This window comes from Coffea eugenioides, chromosome 7 (genome assembly GCF_003713205.1).
Source record: "Coffea eugenioides isolate CCC68of chromosome 7, Ceug_1.0, whole genome shotgun sequence".
In the NCBI taxonomy this organism is placed as follows: domain Eukaryota; kingdom Viridiplantae; phylum Streptophyta; class Magnoliopsida; order Gentianales; family Rubiaceae; genus Coffea; species Coffea eugenioides.
Genome location: NC_040041.1, coordinates 24098676 through 24120911, shown reverse-complemented (window position 1 = coordinate 24120911; position 22236 = coordinate 24098676).

The following is a 22236-nucleotide window of genomic DNA, read 5'->3' as shown; positions in this document are numbered from 1 at the left end:
TGATTTTCGCACTTTTGCTATACTTGTTCTTTACGTAAGTATTCGGGCCATTTCTATGTATAAATCGCTTATGTGCTTTGATGTGGATGAAAGGGTACGTAGGCGAGAGTGTACTTTATCACACTCGACCTAAACACTAATTTGCACCTGTATTTGTACATGACATGTGTATATGAATTGTTTTGGAACTGAACCCCTTGAGCTTGTCGCTCGGGGTGACTTTTGTGAATTGTGAAATATGATGAGTTTGGGGCCCGATCTTAAGACCTAGACGGACTATTCGAGCCGGCTGGGGCTTGGTCAAAGTCAGTCCAACCTAGTCTTGAGGTCACCACGTTTGTGAACCAAGTTCGATTTCGTTTTGATTGCTCGAGCCATTTTGTGCAGTTGACTGGCCAGTGAGGGTAATAAGGGGTACGGTGGGAGTACAAGTGGAGTTTTACGGACCCTTATTTGTGGTCGACGGAGTGTCGACAGGAGGTCACACCTGGCAAATGACTTGGCTGTGGAGCCAACCTGTATCCTTAACTTGTGCTATTATTTCTTTTGCTTTTGACTTAGCATCTTTGTGACGTAATTGTTTGTCTTGAGGTGCAATTTATGCTTTTACCCCTGTTTACTTACTAAACTTATAGCTTACCCCTTTCCCTTTGTTTTCCTTAACAAGGGCCGACGCGGGAGACTCTTTGGACTGTCACTAGTATAGCTAGGTTTAGTTTATAATAACCGGTCAATTAAGCTGGTTTTTCTTGTTATAGTGATCTATGTAAGGACCCTTCTTCGGGTCTACTTTCTGATTTTGGCTATTATCATAAGGTGATGTAGTGGTCTGGATACCTACTTTTGAGGGTGTAAATAGAACTCTTTTGCCAATGTATATATTGTGAATAGTACTCTTTTGGTTTATATAGCTTTTAGTGTTTTGTGTTTTCGAGTTTTGACGCGAGCTAGGCAGACGGTCTGCTAAGCCCTTTTACACGCCTTTGGGTGCGATGGGGTCGTCACAGAAATCCCATGGCCATCTTCAAACTTTCCACCTTGCGGTGTAAGATTTGGTATAACCACTATACGATTTGGTACTTCTACCAATCTTGTCCTTGATTGTACCTTCAATAAATTCCTTAAAATTATGAACATGAATGGTGCCATCAAGAGAGATTGAAAACTCCTTCATTGTTTGTGACTTTGTATCTTTTTTCTTCTTCTCCCTTGATAATGAGTCACCTTCATCTTGCACTTTGAATTTTTGTTTGGATATGTTAAGTCTATTTTCACCCATATTTTCACCATAACCATTAGTTTGGCTAGCACAGAAATCCCATGGCCATCTTCAAACTTTCCACCTTGCGGTGTAAGATTTGGTATAACCACTATACGATTTGGTACTTCTACCAATCTTGTCCTTGATTGTACCTTCAATAAATTCCTTAAAATTATCAACATGAATGGTGCCATCAAGAGAGATTGAAAACTCCTTCATTGTTTGTGACTTTGTATCTTTTTTCTTCTTCTCCCTTGATAATGAGTCACCTTCATCTTGCACTTTGAATTTTTGTTTGGATATGTTAAGTCTATTTTCACCCATATTTTCACCATAACCATTAGTTTGGCTAGCTTAGTGTCTTAACTTTGCACAAACACTACTAGTTCTTCGATAATTTTAGCTAGATTTGAAATTTGATTTTTCACGGTTGTGGTTTTAGTCATCATGACGGACATTACCATAGACGTAACCAAATCATTTGAGCTATCAGCAAATTCATCATAGAGTCCCTTCTTATTAGAAAAAACTTCAAAATTTTTCCCTTTAGGCACAGTATTCGCCTTAGCCCTTTCTGCTAATTTTTTAGCATTGCTCCTTATCATGGGTGCAGCGTACTATATTTTCTCAGTTGTTGAGATGCTAGCAACTAAACCTTCAAGAGTAAAGCTCACCTTCTTAGACTCCATTAATTCTTGAAACCGGTAAATTGTTAGAAGTAAAGAGATGAGAGACAGAAATTGTCCCACTAGATATGCCAGAAATTTTTAAGCATAAATTTCCTTAGCTAGAATAAAAGATAAGAAAACTTGCATAAATATCAAATATATTAAATCAAATAATAAGAGGGGGAAGTGGGGTGATGGCTATCTTCCTTTACTTATTATGATATTGTTAGTGTAGATCTACAAGTTTATCTCTTCCTGATAAGATTGTTTAACTTCGTGATTACCATCTTTCTTTATTTATGATATTACTAGTGTAGATCTATAAGTTTAGATCTCTCTGATGAGACTGGTTAACTTTGGGATTATTATCTAATTTATTCAAACTTATTATAGTATTGATAGTATTGATTTGATGACTTTGGATCTGTCCGAGGGACATAGAGCCTGTAATTGCTAACCTCCGGTCCAAGCTGAGCCATGAGATTTAGCAGTCCTGTAGGGATGTTAAGGTTCCTGTGGTCTGAGATCCAGGACGGTGAAGTGTCGAAGGATCAGATTTGATTTCATGGATTTTTACTATCTATATTATGATTTCGTTTGAAAATATAGTTGTCATGCATAGTTAATCTTTTTCAAAGGTTAGATCTATTCTTGTAGTCTCATCACTATCTTTATTATGATGGAAATATGGTCGTCATGTATAGTTAATCTTTTTCAAAAGGTTAAATCTTTTCTTGTAGTTCCCTCACTATCTCTGTTATAATCGATTCAAAAAAATGGTTATCCTCCATGGATCCCGAAGGATTCTGTGCCAAAGAGAAGAGGATTATAAGTTGTTTAAATCATTTATTTGTCTAATTATTTATTTAACTTGTCTTTGCTTATGACTTCATCTGTTAAAACAAACTCTAGATCTTCTGTTTCTTCTTTAAACAACAAACCATTAGACGATCTTCAAACCAGAATTGCTCGAATTGAGCAATCAATTCTTATTCAAGAAAAACTAGAAAACAAACCTTCTGAATTTCAGATTGACAAACAATACCTTAGATCAGAATTCTTTGTAAAACACAATCATTTTAAAAGAAAATAATTTTTTGACAAATATCAGGGAGAAACCCGAAAAAATATACAAGAAAACTTTTATGACTTTTTGAGAAAAACAAAACAACATATTCATTTCTTTGAATGGTATGAGTATCAAACATCTAAGGTGTCCGCTCCAGAATTTGAAAATCAACTCCAAAATATTTCAGAACCTGCACCCTCTATGTCAAAAACTCCAACTTTTATACAGGAACCCTTAGATCTATCCATAGATCTATCTCAAACAAACCATGAATCCTCTCACAAACTCCCAGCAGAATCAATAGAATCAATTTATATAAACTCAGCAAATTTCCCAAAACCTTTTTTAAATTATGAATCCATACCAGGATCTATAAACCTATCAAATCCACAAAAAGTTTTGGAAAACAAATTATAAATCTACCAGATTCTCCTGTAGATCTATCAAACCCAATAGATTTACCGAACCAAGAATCTAACATTCTAGTATTGAGTCATAATTCTGATAATACCATTAGAAAAGACAGGATATTCCACAATAAATGTCTTATCTAAAACTCAACCTAGTATCAAACCTATAGCTGTTAAAGATCTTTAAACAGAAATCGCTTCTCTCAAAAGGGAAGCTAAAACAATCGAAAAAATAGCCCAATCAACCACTGAAGAAGATATCATTGAAAATTCTCCTCAGTCAAACATAATATCTTACAAAAAATATTTTGTTCTTATAAGACTAGTTATTAGTAAAAATTATATTGCAGAAACAGAAGCTTTATCTGATACAGGAGCAGATCTTAGCTGTATTCAAGAAGATCTTATTCCTACAAGGTTTTTTGAAAAAACAAAAGAAAGCCTTAGAGGAACCAATGGTTCCCAATTAAACATTCAGTTCAAACTTTCAAACGTTCAAGTTCAATTTTCTTCTGTATCCATCAAAGAAACATTCCTCTTGGCAAAAGACCTTACCAACAATGTTATTCTTGGAACAACTTGTGTTACCAAACTTATCCCTTATTTAACCACTGATGAGGGGATCATACCACAAATGTATGGTCAAGATGCTCTCTTACCCTTCTTTAGAAAAACAATTCAAAAAATATTAAATTATCTATCACTCAAACATAGTCAAATCAATTTCTTAAGAGAAGAATTTGCCTACAAAAGGATAGATGAGTAGCTCAAAAAACCAGAAATCCAGAATCTGCAAACAAGAATCCAAGGGATGGTTTGTGCAGAAGTTTCAAATGCATTTTGGACTAGGAAATAGCATACTGTCCACCTCCCTTATGAACCTGACTTTGAAGAAAAGGATATTCCAACAAAAGCCAGGCCTATATAGATTAATCAAGAACTACTCCAACACTGCCAAAAGGAGGTTAATGACCTCCTATCCAAAGGCATTATTAGTCCAAGCCAATCTCCATGGAGCTGTCTAGCATTCTATGTCAACAAACAATCAGAGTTTGAAAGAGGGGTTCCAAGGCTCGTAATCAATGACAAAGCCTTGAATAAAGCTTTTCGGTGAATCAGATATCCTATACCAAACAAGAAGGATTTGCTTCAAAGGCTTTATTCTGCTAAACTATTTTCAAAATTCAACATGAAATTTGGATTTTGGCAAATACAAATTCATGTTGCAAACAGATACAAGACAACATTCACAGTACCATTTGGACATTATCAATGGAACGTAATGCCATTTGGTCTCAAGAATACATCTTCAGAATTCTAAAGGATTATGAATGAGATATTCAATCCTTACTCCTCATTCATCATCATTTATATTGATGATGTCCTGATTTTTTCAGAAAATATTGAATAACACTTCAAACACCTAAATACTTTCCTGCATGTCGCATAGAAAAATGGCCTGGTTGTCTCTCAAAAGAAAATCAGCCTCTTTCAAACCAAAATTAGGTTTCTTGGACATCATATCCACCAAGGAACCATTACCCCCATAAATAGATCAATCTAGTTTGCTGATAAATTCGCTGACCAAATTCTTGACAAACAACAACTCCAGAGATTCTTGGGATGTCTAAACTATGTCTCAGACTTTATACCAAATCTCAGTAACCTAGCCAAACCATTATATGACAGATTAAAAACTACTTCACCCTTGTGGACTGATGTTCATACAGAAACAGTCAGAAAAATCAAAACCTAAGTCAAAGCCATTCCTCGTCTTGGCCTTCCAGATCCAACAGCTCAAACAGTTGTGGAAACGGATTCTTCTGATCTTGGATATGGTGGTATTTTTAAACAAACAAAAAATAATTAAGAACAAATAATTGCTTTTGCTTCCAAACACTGGAACAATTCTCAACAAAACTATTCTACTATTAAAAAAGAAATCTTAGCAATAGTTTTATGTATTACAAAATTTCAAGCTGAACTACTAAACTAGAAGATTTTACTTCGAGTTGATTGTAAGTCAGCTAAAGATGTTTTACAAAAAAATGTCAAAAACCTTGTCTCTAAACAAATCTTTGCAAGGCGGCAAGCAATTTTATTGAACTTTGATTTTGACATTTTGATTTTGACATTGAGTATATTAAAGGGTCCTTAAACTCCATTCCTGATTATCTAACCAGAGAATTTTTGCATGGAAGATAAGATGCCCAAGAAAAAGAAACAACAGGAGAAATCCTCAGAACAAACAGAGCCTTCCTCTCAAGCAATCAAACAAGGCTCTTGAAGTTCATCCAGTCCATCCCATAAGGAAAAACCATCCTCTTCAAACTCATGCTCAAATAGAGTCTAAATTCTTTCCTCACCTCAACCCATATCCATAGCCTCTCTAAAATCATGGGCAGACATAACTGAGGAAGAAGATGAAAAACAAGCATAAACAATGGGCTGAATCTCATTGATATCAACTTGATCCACTGGGATATCCTATTTGGGATACACCAAGCCATTTTAAATCAGTTTTAAACCAAACCACCAAGCCCAAACAGCCCAAACCTATTGTTATCCAAGAACCTAAGACCTTGGCTAACTTTGAACCAAAACCAAACAAAACTTCCTGCCCATATGTCAAATCAAGTACTCACATTCCTGTAGTCCAAACTGATCTTGATTATTGGCATGATGACCCAAACATACTGGCCCGAACTATTCTTCCAAACACCTACAATTTCATACCTCAAACTCTTACTAAAACACTTGAATATTACAAACTCATTCTCAAAGATTCAAAGTTTCTGATCCTTAAACCCCACAAAATCGAAATGAAAGACAAAAATGGAAACCCTACCGGGAAATACATCAATACTCATTCTAGTGCCCAAATTCTAAAGGTTATCTAGCCTTCAGAATGGGAAACAAACCTAAGCAAACCTAAACCTTTTTCCACTTCCTTTAATCCCCCAGGTTATACTTGTTGGGATTATAAGGCAGCATGGTTCTATACCTTCACTTTCCAAAACGAATTAAACCAACATTCTTATCTTTTCTATTTTATGAAAACAAACAAGTATGATTTTTCAGCATGGTTTGTAGCATGATGGAAAGCACTTGGACCTAATCTGAAAATTCTTCCTCCAGATATCCAACAAAGCTACAAATTATTCACAGAAAGATTTGAACTCCCAAACAACTATATACCAATCAGCCTGCATTTCTTTTCCATATTCTTGGTAGCATGGGTCTACCAATGGAAATACGAATACATACAGCAAACACAGCTCCCTCCATTATAAGTCCAACAAGGATATTCAAAATGGTGGCCAACATTCAATAAAAATTTCATTCAACCAGCAAACATCCAGGCATGATTTCAGAAGAATCCTCGCTCAATAAAATCTAGAGACAGTCAAACAAGCCAGTTTTTACAGCAGAAGTCTATCTCAGCAGCCAAGCTGGCATCAATCACTGATAAACAAGAGTATATCAAACAACTCAAAGACATACTTCTACAACTGGATCAATCAAAAGAAATTTCAAACAAAGAGAAGGCCTCCAGTTCCGGAACAAAACTTGAAGAATATGAAGGCACAGAAAATGAAGATGATTATTATGAAATTTTCTCACACCAAACAACAAGAAAAGAAAATAAGAAAATTTTACTATAGCACTGGAAGCACTATAGCAATCCGGCAAGTTACTATGCAAACACAGCAACAAAAGACAAACGATGTACTGTAGCGCGCACTATAGCGGTATGGTAGCAAACACTATAACGGGTACTGTAGCAACACGAAAATTTTGCTATAAATACCCCTCAAATCTAACACAATCCACACACCATTCTTACACCAATTCTTCAAGTTTACTTCTCTCTCTAACTTGAAGAAACCTCTCCCTTCTCTCTACAAACTAGTTTTAGTTTTTAGTTTTTAGTTTATAGATTCAAACAAGGAAGCAAGTCTTGAGTAAGATTCATATCCTGTAAGTTCTTTCTTATTCTCATACTCAATCTTATTCAATCAAATGGTCGGTTGAGCAGCCTCATATTCATATTCATTTACTTGTTTTATTTATTTTGATTATATTAATCATACATGGCCGGTTATACCGTCTGATCTAACTTATTAACTTGTTTTTACATTTCATTTATATTCTATTTATACATGGATGGTTCAACCGCCTATACTAATTAGTGGTAGTCCGACTGCGACCCATTTTCTAACTCTTATGCTTTTTACTTTCTTTATTTTATTTATTTTCCTAATTTAAAGGGCTAACCCCTTGTCCTGTCTGGTATCAAAGTCAGAGGGGAAAGTCGGGTGATGGCTATCTTTCTTTACTTATTATGATATTATTAGTGTAGATCTATAAGTTTATATCTTCCTGATGAGATTGCTTAATTTCGTGATTACCATCTTTCTTTATTTATGATGTTGCTAGTGCAGATCTACAAGTTTAGATCTCTCTGATGAGACTAGTTAACTTCATGATTACTATCTAATGTATTCAAACTTATTATAGTATTGATAGTATTGATTTGATGACTTTGGATCTATCCGAGGGACATGGAGCCTGTAATTGCTAACCTCCTGTCCAGGTTGAACCATGAGATTTGGCAGTCCTGTAGAAATGTTAAGGTTCCTGTGGTCCGAGATCCAGGATGGTGAAGTGTTAAAGGATCAGATCTGATTTCATGAATTTTTACTATCTATATTATGATTTCATTTGGAAATATAGTCGCCATTCATAGTTAATCTTTCTTAAAAGGTTAGATCTTGTAGTCTCATCACTATCTTTATTATGATGGAAATATGGTCATCATGTATAGTTAATCTTTCTTAAAAGGTTAGATCTTTTCTTGTAGTTCCCTCACTATCTCTGTTATAATCGGTTTAGAAAAATGGTTATCCTCCATGGATTCTGAAGGATTCTGTGTCAAAGGGAAGAGGAATATAAAGTTCATTTATTTATTTAAGCTTATTTATTTACTTTTCTTTACTCATGGCCTCCTTTTTTAGAACTAACTCTACTTCTTCTAGTTCTTTATCAAACACCAAACTAAAAGAAAAAATCAATATACAAGATATTAATCAAGACGTAGACAATTGAAAAATTCCTAAATATATTCAAACTGATATATACGAAAGAGAAAGAAAGTGAATGTTTTTTACTTTGGATTATACAATTAAAACAGTAGAACAAACTATAGCTTTAGATGCCGATCATGAAGAAATCAAACTATTATCCAAAAGAACAATAGAAAAACATAAAGAAAAATACAACTATATTCATTTTGGATTAGTACAAATCGCAGCTAAATCTCTGACAAGAGAAGGACTAGATACATCCCTACTCCTTTGTCTTAGAGATAGCAGATTCCTAGAATTCAATGATTCCTTCATAGGAATGGCAGAAACTAGCCTTTGTGGAGGACCAGTATATTTTGATTGTTTTCCAAATTTTACAGTCTCTTTAAAAGACAAAAACATCCTAGATGTTTTAACATTAACATATAAACTACTAACTATAGAGTCAAAACTGGAACTCTTCCTGTAGCTATTATTTATAGAATTCAATACAAAGTTATGAATTCAGCATTCAGGACAGGAACCCTAAAAATATTACAAAAGGGAGAGACAGTCCTATTCCAAACAGAGCTGGCTAGATCTCGGATTACAGTTCCAAGATCTATCACTTGGAACCAGATCTCACTGTCGGAAAGTTGGATTCTTCCTGAAGTAGCTCCAGCAGACCCAATACAAAATACAGTGGTTTCAAGAATCCAGCAATTTGCTTCTAAAGCTGTTCAAATCAAATTTGACAGATCTATGAGTTTCAGGGCATCATCTTCATCAACAACTGGTATAAATATGCCTAGATACTCAATAGGAAGAAGATCAGTTTCAGACAGGCCACTTACTGCTTCTATCTCAACCCGACTCCAAGATTTAGATCTTTCTGCTAAAATTTCACAAGCAAGGTATGCAACCAACAGACCTATTCCTTCAGAGATCCAGGATGGATCCTCTGATGATCCAGAACAGGAAGGACTTCCTAGATCTCCTACATATTCCTCCATAACAGACAGTCATCCTCAACTTGACGAATTGAGGGTACTGATTATGGAATATCAAATTGACAAACAAAATCTCAAGATAGAATTTTATGCAGAATACAATCATGCCAAGAGAACTTGGTTCTTTGATAAATACAAGGGACAACATCGACAAAAAATACAAGATGAATTTTATGGATTTCTTAGAAGAACAAAACAACATATTCAGTTCTTTGATTGGTTTGAAATATATTCACAAAGAAATGGGATTGATTATCCTTTTTCTCAAACAAGAAATGTGGTAAAAATGTAGCAAACAACGGAAGGAGAAATTCAAGCAGAACTCCCACCACCAAAATCAATCACGTTCTGATACAAGTCAACCGAGATCAATGCCAAACCATTCAATGCTCAAATCCACCCAGGATGAAGGAACAGTCAATGGCAAGGACATCCAAGGAATCTATGAGCAAAATAACTACACCAACAAATACTTGCAGATACTTGGGGAATATCTCCTAACCAGGCCTATTCCTAAAACTCCTTCCATGAATGTCTCTTTATCAAACCCACTTTTCAAACCTCATGAAATACCAACCAAATTCCACAAAGACCTCCGAATCAAACCAATAACCCAATTAGAAAAATGAATAGCCAAAATAGAATAATCCTTTTCTACCCCAACATCCAAACAAGGATCAAACAACCAAGGATCCACAAGTGTTAGCCAATCAACCTATACAATAACCAAAGAAGAATTGCAAGAGTCTTTGACCATAAACAAACTACAACCCTCTTCTTCACAAAACCAAATTACCAATTGAAAAAATCCTCAAAAATTATACTACTCCAGAGCTACCTATCCAAATATCCTTCTTGAAGAAAAACCGACATTTTGCAAAATTCATATAATGCAAACAATATATATGAATGGAGCATAGATGGAGTTTCCGAATACAATATTTTTACAATCCTTCAACAAATGATGATGGTAGCTACAGCCTATCGAACATCACATGGCTGCACTGACCAATTAGTTGCCCATATCCTAATTACAGGGTTTACTGGGCAACTTAAAGGTTGGTGGGACGAGCACCTCATCACAGAAGACAAAGACAACATTCTTAATACAATCAAAATTGATATTAATGGTGAACCAATTCTTCAGGATGGAGACATCATCTCAAATGTGGTGGCAACATTAATATTCACTATTACAAAGACATTCATCGGTGATCCAGGAATATTCAGGAAAAAATCATTGGAGTTACTAAACAATCTCAAATACAAAAGCCTCTCTGACTTCAGATGGTACAAAGACACATTCTTAACCAGAATATATGCAAGGTCAGACGGTAACAAAGCCTATTGGAAAGAAAAATTCCTTGATGGCCTTCCGAAATCATTGCAATATCTAGTTTGAGAAGAACTCAGGACTCAATACAACGAAATGGTGCCATGGGAAACAATAACCTATGGACATTTAACTAGCCAGATCCAGCAAGTCGCACTCAAAGTATGCCGACAAGACAAGATACTCAGACAACTTGCAAAGGATCGAGCCCAAAAAAGAAAACACCTTGGATCCTTCTATGAACAGTTTGGGCTACCAAATTGTTACAAAAAATCCCATAAAAAACCCAAACCTACAAAACATCTTGAAAAACCCTCCTATTACAAAAGGAGATACCAAACCAATAAACAAATACCTTCCATACAACCACCTCAAATCATCGGGCCTCCATCACCAATTTATCTGTCACAAATGCCACAAACCCGGACATATTGCCCGATATTGCAAACTCAACCAAAAAATCAATTCCTTAGATTTAGAAGACCAAATCAAAACCCAGATATCAAATCTTCTCATTCAATCAGATACTGATGATTCTGAACGAGAAGAGGATTATATCAACCAATTAGAGGATGACATCTCAACATCATCCTCCTCCCAAACTACTAATAATGAAGAGGAAGAAGAGGGTCATAAAATCAACGTATTGACCAAAGATCAAAACCTTCTCCTCGACATTATTGAAGAAATTCCTGAAAAAGAGAAAAAAACAACTCTACCTAAACAAATTCAAAGAATCCCTGAACCAAACCTCAACCTCTTTGAATCCATTAGCCAAAGACCCAAGACTTCTCAAAACCTATAATCTCACAGACATTCTTGATAGGTTTCCCTCCAAACCTACTAAACCCTTGTCCCTTCAAAATCTCCAAACAGAAATTGATCTTCTTGAAGAAGAAATTAGGGCAATCAAAGCTAAACAAGAACTTGACAGTCTTGTTCTTCAAAACCTAGTACCAATCAGAGAACCTATTGATTCAAATATTCAGGATGATACAGAATTCTTAAACCAATTATCCAAAAAACCCAAGGAAAACAAAGATCACTTGGTCCAAGTTCGATTACTAATTAACAATAATTACGTAATCGAAACTGAAGCCTTATTTGACACTGGAGCAGACCAAAGCTGTATTCTTGAAAATCTTGTTCCATCCCAATTCTTTGAAAAAACCAAAGAAGTTCTTAGAGGAGTTGATGGAGCTAAACTTGAAGTTAGTTTCAAACTAACAAATGTTCATATCCATTTCTCCTCAGTATCAATCCCAAATTCCTTTTTTCTAGCCAAAAAACTAACCAACAATGTCATATTAGGAATGTCCTTTATTTGAAAACTAATTCCTTACCTAACCACAGAAGAGGGTATAATACCTCAACTCCTTGATCCTAATGCCCTCTTAGCCTTCTCTAAACCATTTAAACTAACAAATTCTGTTTTACAGGAAAATGACGGGCTCAACATCTAGAAAAATTAGCAACTGGATGCCAACCAAGCTTGCTGATAGTATAATATTGCATATTTCAAAAGATTATTATTCATATAAACAGGAGTATAGGGAAGACAAGATTAGATACTTTGATGTTGTATTCTACAACATAGAGACTGGTCAACAAATCCCCCCACATCTCAGACATGAACATGACAACATTGCTGTAAAATCAACAAATAATACCGTTTGAAACTTGAAAGATCAAAGCTACATGAAGCGGAGAAAAATTCAAATATTAATCCTCAATAGACATTGGCTCAAGGAATGGGGAATGCAAACACCTGAATATGACAGAATGATTCAGGAGACAAAACAAGAGCTATCTACAATAATCTGCTAAAAATACAAATAGATATTCAAGTTGGCTCAATCGAAACAAAATTCAGGAAAAATCATTTTTACTGTAGCATGGAAACACTGTAGCAGTCCAGCAAGTTACTGTGCAAACACGACAACAAAAGACAAACGATGTACTGTAGCGCGCACTGTAACAAACACTATAGCGAGTACTATAGTAACACGAAAATTTTGCTATAAATACCCCTCAATCCCAACACAATCCACACACCATTCTTACATCAATTCTTCAAGTCTAACACTCTCTCTAGCTTGAAGAAATCTCTCCATTCTCTCTAGAAACTAGTTCTTAGTTTTTATATTTTAGTTTTTAGAATCAAACAAAGAAGCAAACCTTGTGCAAGTTTCATATCCTGTAAGCCCTCTTATTCTCATATTCTATCTCATTCAATCAAATGGTCGTTTGAGCCGCCTATATTCATATTCATTTATTTGTTTTTATTTATTTTGATTATACTAACCATACATGGCCGGTTATACCACCTAAGCTAACATACTAACTTGTTTTTACATTTCATTTACATTCTGTTTATATATGGCCGGTTCAACCGCCTATACTAACTAGTGGCAGTTCGACCGCAACCCACTTCCTAATTCTTATGCTTTTTACTTTCTTTATTTTATTTATTTTTCTGGTTTAAGGGGCTAACCCCTCGTCCCGTCTAGTATCAGAGCCAGAGAGGGAAGTGGGGTGATGGCTATCAGAGTATAGGATTAAAAAGTTGGGATATTATCCCTTTATAGATAATTTGGAAAAGAGCCAATTGATTGAGAAATGATACTCCTAAAATGATATGGTCAGTTAGATACTCTTAAACTAAAGTAAAGAAATTAATCTCCTGATTCTTCTCTTCAAATGGCTTCAATCGAAGGATCGAAAAGGCTTATTCTTTGATTAAAAGGGTGTTTCCTACAATTTCGGTGCAAAAAATAGATAATTTGATGATGGCATTGAATACTTGAATCTTTAAATTTTCAATACAATAGCAGGAGGATTTGTTTAATTTGATTTGGATTTAAATTTGAAAAATAAAGCTCTTGAGAATTTGACAAACTTTTTCCAAAATATAGGGATTTTAATGTGTCTTTTGCCATGACGAAAGACCTTTATTTATAGACAAAATATATAGATTATGTCTTCAAGAAAAATCCTCCATAACCTTTCTGTATTTTGGGTGATTTGTAACTCAAGAAACCCATTTAACTTGGGTTAAAATTGTGAGAACCTGTACATTCTCTTATTTTCTAGGTTTTATGTTAATTAATTGCATGTTATTCTGCATTTTCTTTATTAGGAAAAATTTTCGAGGTAATTTGTATGAGTAAAAATAGTTTTTTGATGATTTTTCTAGTATCGGTTAGTTTTTGAGAAATTAAGAGCGTATACTGGACATGGGACCCGCTAGTACGGAAAGTTTGGAAAAATTCGGCCAGTTAGGTTAAGTTTTGGATACCGGATTTATTTTAGCAGGTGTTAAGAGATAACTAGAGGTTACTAAATGAGTTGGTGTGAGAGGGAAAAAGGATAAGCTTTAGGGCCAAAAGGTGACAAGTGTCACCATGCCATTTATTCTTGGACTTTGACTAACTTTCCTACTTTACCATTTAATCAAAATTTGACCAAAAATTCATCACATTTTGCTCCCCTTTGGCCGAACCTCTTGCTCAAGAAAAGAAAAAAAAATCCTCCAACTTCCTACTTCATAATCTTGCTCCAATCTTCAAATCAAATCGATAAAACTTCAAACCACTCCATAAAATCCCTTTGCTAAGTGGTCTTGAGGTAGTTGGTGAAGTGGTTTGAGAAACAAGGTGCTTAGTTGGCTCTTCTCTTGAGTTGCAAGGTGAGTAGCTAAGGAGTTCATTCTCTGGTCTTGCTAATGTTAAATTGGTAGCTTGTGTTAGTCAAAGATGTGATTTGGTGAAAGATTTCACGACTTTTAGTTGAGATTGGTGACTTTTATATTTATTCTTGAATTTTTCTGTTTTCATATGTTTAATATTGTGTGGCCATGGATGATGACTTGGGATAGCTTAGAATAAAGCTATTGTGCGTAAATTGTAGCTAATTGCGGAAAATTTCCACTTTGTACAGAAAATTCCAGATTAGGGTTTCATTTTTCCCCAATTCTGCCCGGTACTGTTACACCTAGTTAGAGACTGAATTGGCCTTATCACAAAACATGAAAGTTGTAGAGAATGATGTTTTATAGTATCCTGTAAAATTTTAACTCAATCGAACCAACGTAGCCTGTGAAAAAATCGAAATACCCCTGCTGCCCTGTTTCTATCCGAACATGCTAATCAGCTTCTGTAATTGGTTGTTTTGACCAGGAATACTACTAATTTGATTGTCGATATCTTCTTAAGAAATATAGCCTGGTATCTTAGCTTTCAGATGGTTTTGGAATCACTTGAATTGGAGTTGTATGTTCTGAGATATGATTGAATGAATGAGGACTGCTAGTTGAACTGCGAACTGGAAAATCTGGGGTTGTTTTGGTAAATTTGACCTAGATACATTGCAAACTGGACTGAGTGGTCTTCTTCAACATTGTATCCCTTTATCTTAGTTTCGAAATGGTGTAAATTTTACCTCAATCCGACTAGTGTCGCTTCAGTTGTGTTAATTCCGCTAAGCAACAACAAATCTGCCTTTTGTTTTCCAACCTAAACGTCATTTCCGCACATGTCCTAGCTTGATTTGGTAATCATATGACATTGAGCCTATTGAGTGACTATTTATGTTGTGTGTAATGTTGGGATTGATTGAGAAAAACAATGAAACCATAAATGGCTGGGAAATAGGTAAATACAAAGGGCATGCTACCCAAATTTTCGCTCGAGAGTTAAGTTTCTATTTGAACTTGTATATTTTTTGTTTGGCAAATACTATGACCGTTTTCCATCTTAAAACATGATCCTTCTTCAATTGGAAACTCCAAATGTGTACTTACTCTTACCCAAATAAAGAGGAGTGGTTTAGGGTTTTCCTAGGTATTTTGACCTCCTTTTTTTTCATGAATTTCATTAAGACCTTTAGTGTATAATATCTACTTGAATATGAGATGATTTTGAACCATATAAACGATTCCGAAAATAGTATTTCTTAGCCTATCTAGTTGGATTCCGACTTGTCTTTAGTTTGATTTTACGTTTGGTCTACGAAACCCTAATTATTCTTGTCCACGGGTCCAAATGTCCTCGTTTCACTTTAAAGTCTTTTTATACGTTCTACTCATCAATTGTTGAGTTTCTTTGATTTCACCTAATTGTTTGTGCTAGATGAGCTGTAAAATTCTTTCTCGTTTAATCTTAGGTTTTCTCGGTGACTAAGGATAATATCCGAAAGAATATTTGCACGTTGTTTTGCGTACATAGGTGAGTGTTCCTTGTTTGTTATATTCTCCTTGACTTCATGACTTGTTGTTATTGTTTGATAATGTGTTAAGTGTTTCCAATGATTTCCAAAACAAATTTTCTAAGCGAGCGTGTACTTTATCGCGCTCGACCTAAATGAAACGTGAAATTTTCAACGATTTAATGATTGATACATTAGTTGTGCATGATGTAAGCCTTTTGGCTGAACTAGGCCCTGTCCTTCGTTACCGATCGACTCCAGCCAGAAGCGGATTCGGTCGGGCGATATGGTGACCATGGGTGTGAACGTTGGTATACTCGAGTATTACCTTGTAGGTTGGTGGAGCCTGGCCAACGTCCAGGAGGGGGTGAATGAAATGAACGATCGAACGAGGGTTTTACTTAAAAAAATGTATTTTCAAATGATTGGAGAAATAAGGGGAATGACAGGAGAACGAACGAACGAACGAACGAACAAATGGCCCCCTGTGAGCCCGTATCTTTTTAATGTATGTGTTATTATCACTTTCCATTGTAAATGTTTCTTGAATTATTGATTATCGATGGTTAATGTATTGGCTTTGTTGTTGAATATGTGTTCGGAACCTCACTGAGCTTTTAGCTCACTCCTTTAGTTTTGTTTTCCTTAACAGGGGGATGCGAGCAAGGACGAGAGCCCAGTGTAGGTTAGCCTAGTCTAGTTTTTTTTTTGTAATGGTTCTCGCCCTAGTGCTTGGCACGGACTGGATGTATGACGAATTAAGAACCTTTGTATATTCGATATTTGTACTTCCTTTTGAGATAGAAATGTATATAAGTTTCACTTTAAATTTTGGATTGTTATTTCGTTTGATCTTGTGGTTTTATTTCAGATTTGATTGAGGTTCGACTGAGTCCCGGCGAGAGCTGGGCAGGCGGTCCGCCGAACCCTCTGGTTCGCCTTAGGGGGAGGTGGGGCTGTCACAGGTGGTATCTAAGCCTGCTTCGCGTGGTCTCTGAGCGGAGTGAGCCTGGACTGAGTGGTGAATAGGTATGAAGGAGTAAGTGCTCGTTCGAGCATAAGCTATGAATTGTAGATGTTATAGGCCTTAAATTTTCTTGTGGTATTTGAGGACCATAGATAGGTACGTCTGGTAGGAATTTCGATTGTAGATGGTTTACTCTTGGGACTGGCCAGTTCGAGATGTGAATTATCTTATTTCGGATTCTCATGCCCGAGTACTCCAGAGTTGAGGCGATGCTAGCTACTAGGTACTTGAGACTTGCATTATGGGAACATGAACAGGCTTTGTCTGGCTAGAATGAGCACAAGAGGTCAATGGATATCTAGTTTGGTTAGTAAGTGACGTGAGAGACCGGACGGGGTTATTCAGCTGAAACTAGGACGATATCGCCTTTTCTTTTGATTTGCCCTTTTATTATTGTTACACATGACGTTAGTTGGTGTATTTGTGCATATGATTATTTGTCTAATTTGATATGCCTTTGTGTATTTGATCATCTGTTTTCTTGATATATGGTGTGTTATGTGTGTATATGTTTAATTGTGTATTTGGTATGCTGGAATTTGTTACTTTAGTCAATTTCCTGTGTTTATTCACTAAATTACCTTTTTGGGGGAAAAAGAAAAGAAAAGAGAGAGGGAAAACATATATATGGACGGGAGACGTGGACGTGGACATGGCCGTGGGAATAAACGAGCACAAGAGCCAAGAGAGGAAAGGGAAACAACAGCTGCACAAGACCAAGGATCGAGGGTTGAAGCCGGGGACCAAATGGCGACGGCAATTCAACAAATGACAAACATCTTAGCAAGGTTGGTGGACCAACAAGGTCAAATACCTGTGAATCAACCTCCGAACCCTGAAATAGAAGAAGATCGGGCTCTTGAGAGGTTTCAGAAGTTTGCTCCTCCGAAATTCCTTGGAGGGTCTGATCCGGATGTAGCCGAACAGTGGCTGGAGGCCATGATCAACATCTTTGCAGCCTTGAACTATACCGAACAAAGGCAAGTGAACTTTGCGGTATTTTAATTTGAAGGACCAGCCCGAGCATGGTGGAACGTGATTAAGGCAAAGTGGGAAAGTGAACAAACTATATGGACATGGACTAACTTCCTAAGGGAATTTAATGAAAAGTATCTCCCACCTTTAGTCCAAGAAAGGAAGGAGGATGAGTTTATTGGACTACGCCAGGAAACCTTAAGTGTGGCCGAATATGAAACGAAATTCACTAAACTATCCAAATTTGCTTCCGAATTAGTGGCCATGGAACCGAGAAGGGTAAGACGATTTATACAGGGATTGAATCTGGAAATTCAAGAAGCACTAGCAGCGGTTCAAGTGAATACGTTTACGGAGACCCTTGAGAAAGCCCAACGAATCGAGAATGCAAAAGCACAGATAAAAGCCTCCCAAAATCGAAAAAGGGGTACACCTGGTAGTGTGACTGAGGAACCAAGTGAATCGATAGTCCCTTCCAAAGTGCATAAAGTGAACTTTTTGTCCCACCCACCATGGACAATAGGGGCGTTAGATGAACGATCTACAAAAGGAAGTCAAGTAGGCCATGGGGAGATTTTTCCAAAAAGCCAACAAGTGGCTTCTTCCTTGACTTGTGGTTACTGTGGAAAGGCCAATCACACTGAGAGTGATTGTTGGAGGAAAGGCCGGAAGTGTTTGATTTGCGGAAGTGGTGACCACCAGGTTAGCAACTGTCCGAGGAAACAGTCATGTGAAAGTAGTACCCAACAACTGGAGGGCACTAAATCAAAACAAGCAAATGAAAGATGGAACGGAACCAAAGTACCGGCAAGGGTATATGCTGTGGACAACAAACAAACTCCTGAGCCATCTGAAGGTAAAAATTTCGAGGGCGAAATTCTTTTAAGGGGGAGAGGGTGTGAGAACCCGTACATTCTCTTATTTTCTAGGTTTTATGTTAATTAATTGCATGTTATTCTGCATTTTCTTTATTAGGAAAAATTTTTGAGGTAATTTGTATGAGTAAATATAGTTTTTCGATGATTTTTCTAGTATCGGTTAGTTTTTGAGAAATTAAGAGCGTATACCGGACGTGGGACCCGTTAGGGCGGAAAGTTCGGAAAAATTCGGCCAGTTAGGTTAAGTTTTGGATACCGGATTTATTTTAGCAGGTGTTAAGAGATAACTAGAGGTTACTAAATGAGTTGGTGTGAGAGGGAAAAAGGATAAGCTTTAGGGCCAAAAGGTGACAAGTGTCACCATGCCATTTATTCTTGGATTTTGACTAACTTTCCTACTTTACCATTTAATCAAAATTTGACCAAAAATTCATCACATTTTGCTCCCCTTTGGCCGAACCTCTTGCTCAAGAAAAGAAAAAAATCCTCCAACTTCCTACTTCATAATCTTGCTCCAATCTTCAAATCAAACAGATAAAACTTCAAATCACTCCATAAAATCCCTTTGCTAAGTGGTCTTGAGGTAGTTGGTGAAGTGGTTTGAGAAACAAAGGTGCTTAGTTAGCTCTTCTCTTGAGTTGCAAGGTGAGTAGCTAAGGAGTTCATTCTTTGGTCTTGCTAATGTTAAATTGGTAGCTAGTGTTAGTCAAAGATGTGATTTGGTGAAAGGTTTCACGACTTTTAGTTGAGATTGGTGACTTTTATATTTATTCTTGAATTTTTCTGTTTTCATATGTTTAATATTGTGTGGCCATGGATGATGACTTGGGATAGCTTAGAATGAAGCTATTGTGCGTAAATTGTAGCTAATTGCGAAAAATTTTCACTTTGTGCGGAAAATTCCAGATTAGGGTTTCATTTTTTTCCAATTCTGCCCGGTACTGTTACACCTAGTTAGAGGCCCAATTGGCCTTATCAAAAATATGAAAGTTGTAGAGAATGATTTTTTATAGTATCCTGTAAAATTTCAGCTCAATCGGAGCAACGTAGCCTGTGAAAAGACCGAAATACCCCTGTTACCCTGTTTCTATCCGAACATGCTAATCAGCTTCTGTAATTGGTTGTTTTGACCAGGAATACTACTGATTTGGTTGTCTATGTCTTCTTAAGAAATATAGCCTGGTATCTTAGCTTTCATATGGCTTTGGAATCACTTGAATTAGAGTTGTATGTGCTGAGATATGATTGAATGAATCAGGACTGCTAGTTGAACTGCGAACTGGAAAATCTGGGGTTGTTCTGGAAAATTTGACCTAGATACATTGCAAACTGGACTGAGTGGCCTTCTTCAACATTGTATCCCTTTCTCTTAGCTTCGAAACGGTGTAAATTACACCTCAATCCGACTAGTGTCGCTTCAGTTGTGTTAGTTCCGCTAAGCAACAACAAATCTGCCTTTTGTTTTCCAACCTAAACGTCATTTCCGAACATGTCCTAGCTTGATTTGGTAATCATATAACATTGAGCCTATTGAGTGACTATTTATGTTGTGTGTAATGTTGGGATTGATTGAGGAAAACAATGAAGCCATAAATGGCTGGGAAATAGGTAAATACAAAGGGCATGCTGCCCAAATTTTCGCTCGAGGGCTAAGTTTCTATTTGAACTTGTATATTTTTCGTTTGGCAAATACTATGACCATTTTCTATCTTAAAACATGATCCTTCTTCAATTGGAAACTCCAAATGTATACTTACTCTTACCCAAATAAAGAGGAGTGGTTTAGGGTTTTCCTGGGTATTTTGACCTCCTTTTTTTCATGAATTTCATTAAGACCTTTAGTGTATAATATCTATTTGAATATGAGTTGATTTTGAACCATATAAACGATTCCGAAAACAGTATTTCTTAGCCTATCTAGTTGGATTCCGACTTGTCTTTAGTTTGGTTTTACGTTTGGTCTACGAAACCCTAATTATTCTTGTCCACGGGTCCAAATGTCCTCGTTTCACTTTAAAGTCTTTTTATACGTTCTACTCATCAATTGTTGAGTTTCTTTGATTTCACCTAATTGTTTGTGCTAGATGAGCTGTAATATTCTTTCTCGTTTAATCTTAGGTTTTCTCGGTGACTAAGGATAATATCCGGAAGAATATTTTGCACGTTGTTTTGCGTACATAGGTGAGTGTTCCTTGTTTGTTATATTCTCCTTGACTTCATGACTTGTTGTTATTGTTTGATAATGTGTTAAGTGTTTCCAATGATTTCCAAAACGAATTTTCTAGGCGAGCGTGTACTTTATCGCGCTCGACCTAAATGAAACGTGAAATTTTCAACGATTTAATGATTGATACATTAGTTGTGCATGATGTAAGCCTTTTGGCTGAATTGGGCCCTACCCTTCGTTACCGATCGACTGGAGCCAGAAGCGAACTCGGTCGAGCGATATGGTGACCCTGGGTGTGAACGTTGGTATACTCAAGTATTACCTTATAGGTTGGTGGAGCCTGACCAACGTCCAGGAGGGGGTGAATGAAATGAACGATCGAACGAGGGTTTTACTTGCAAAAATGCATTTTCAAATGATTGGAGGAATAAGGGGAATGACAGGAGAACGAACGAACGAACAAATGGCTCCCTGTGAGCCCGTATCCTTTTAATGTATGTGTTATTATCATTTTCCATTGTAAATGTTTCTTGAATTATTGATTATCGATGGTTAATGTATTGGCTTTGTTGTTGAATATGTGTTCGGAACCTCACTGAGCTTTTAGCTCACCCCTTTAGTTTTGTTTTCCTTAACAGGGGGATGCGAGCAAGGACGAGAGCCCAGTGTAGGTTAGCCTAGTCTAGTTTTTTTGTTTTGTAATGGTTCTCGCCCTAGTGCTTGGCACGGGCTGGATGTATGATGAATTGAGAACCTTCGTATATTCTATATTTGTACTTCCTTTTGAGATAGAAATGTATATAAGTTTCGCTTTAAGTTTTGGATTGTTATTTCGTTTGATCTTGTGGTTTTATTTCGGATTTGATTGAGGTTCGACTGAGTCCCGGCGAGAGCTGGGCAGTGTGAGAACCCGTAAAACCCTAATATTTTCCTAGGGTTTATTTCCCCTTAATTGCATGTTTTCTGTATTTTCTGGCTTAGAAATATTTTCCTAGTGGATTTTATGAGCAATTATAGTTTTAAGATGATTTTTCTAGCATTGGTGACTTTTTAGAAAATTATGAGTAAATAGTGGACGTGGGACCCACTAGTGCGAAAAGTTCGGAAAAATTCGGCCAATAAGGTTAAGTTTCGGATACTGTGAAAATTTTATCGGGTGTTAAGTGA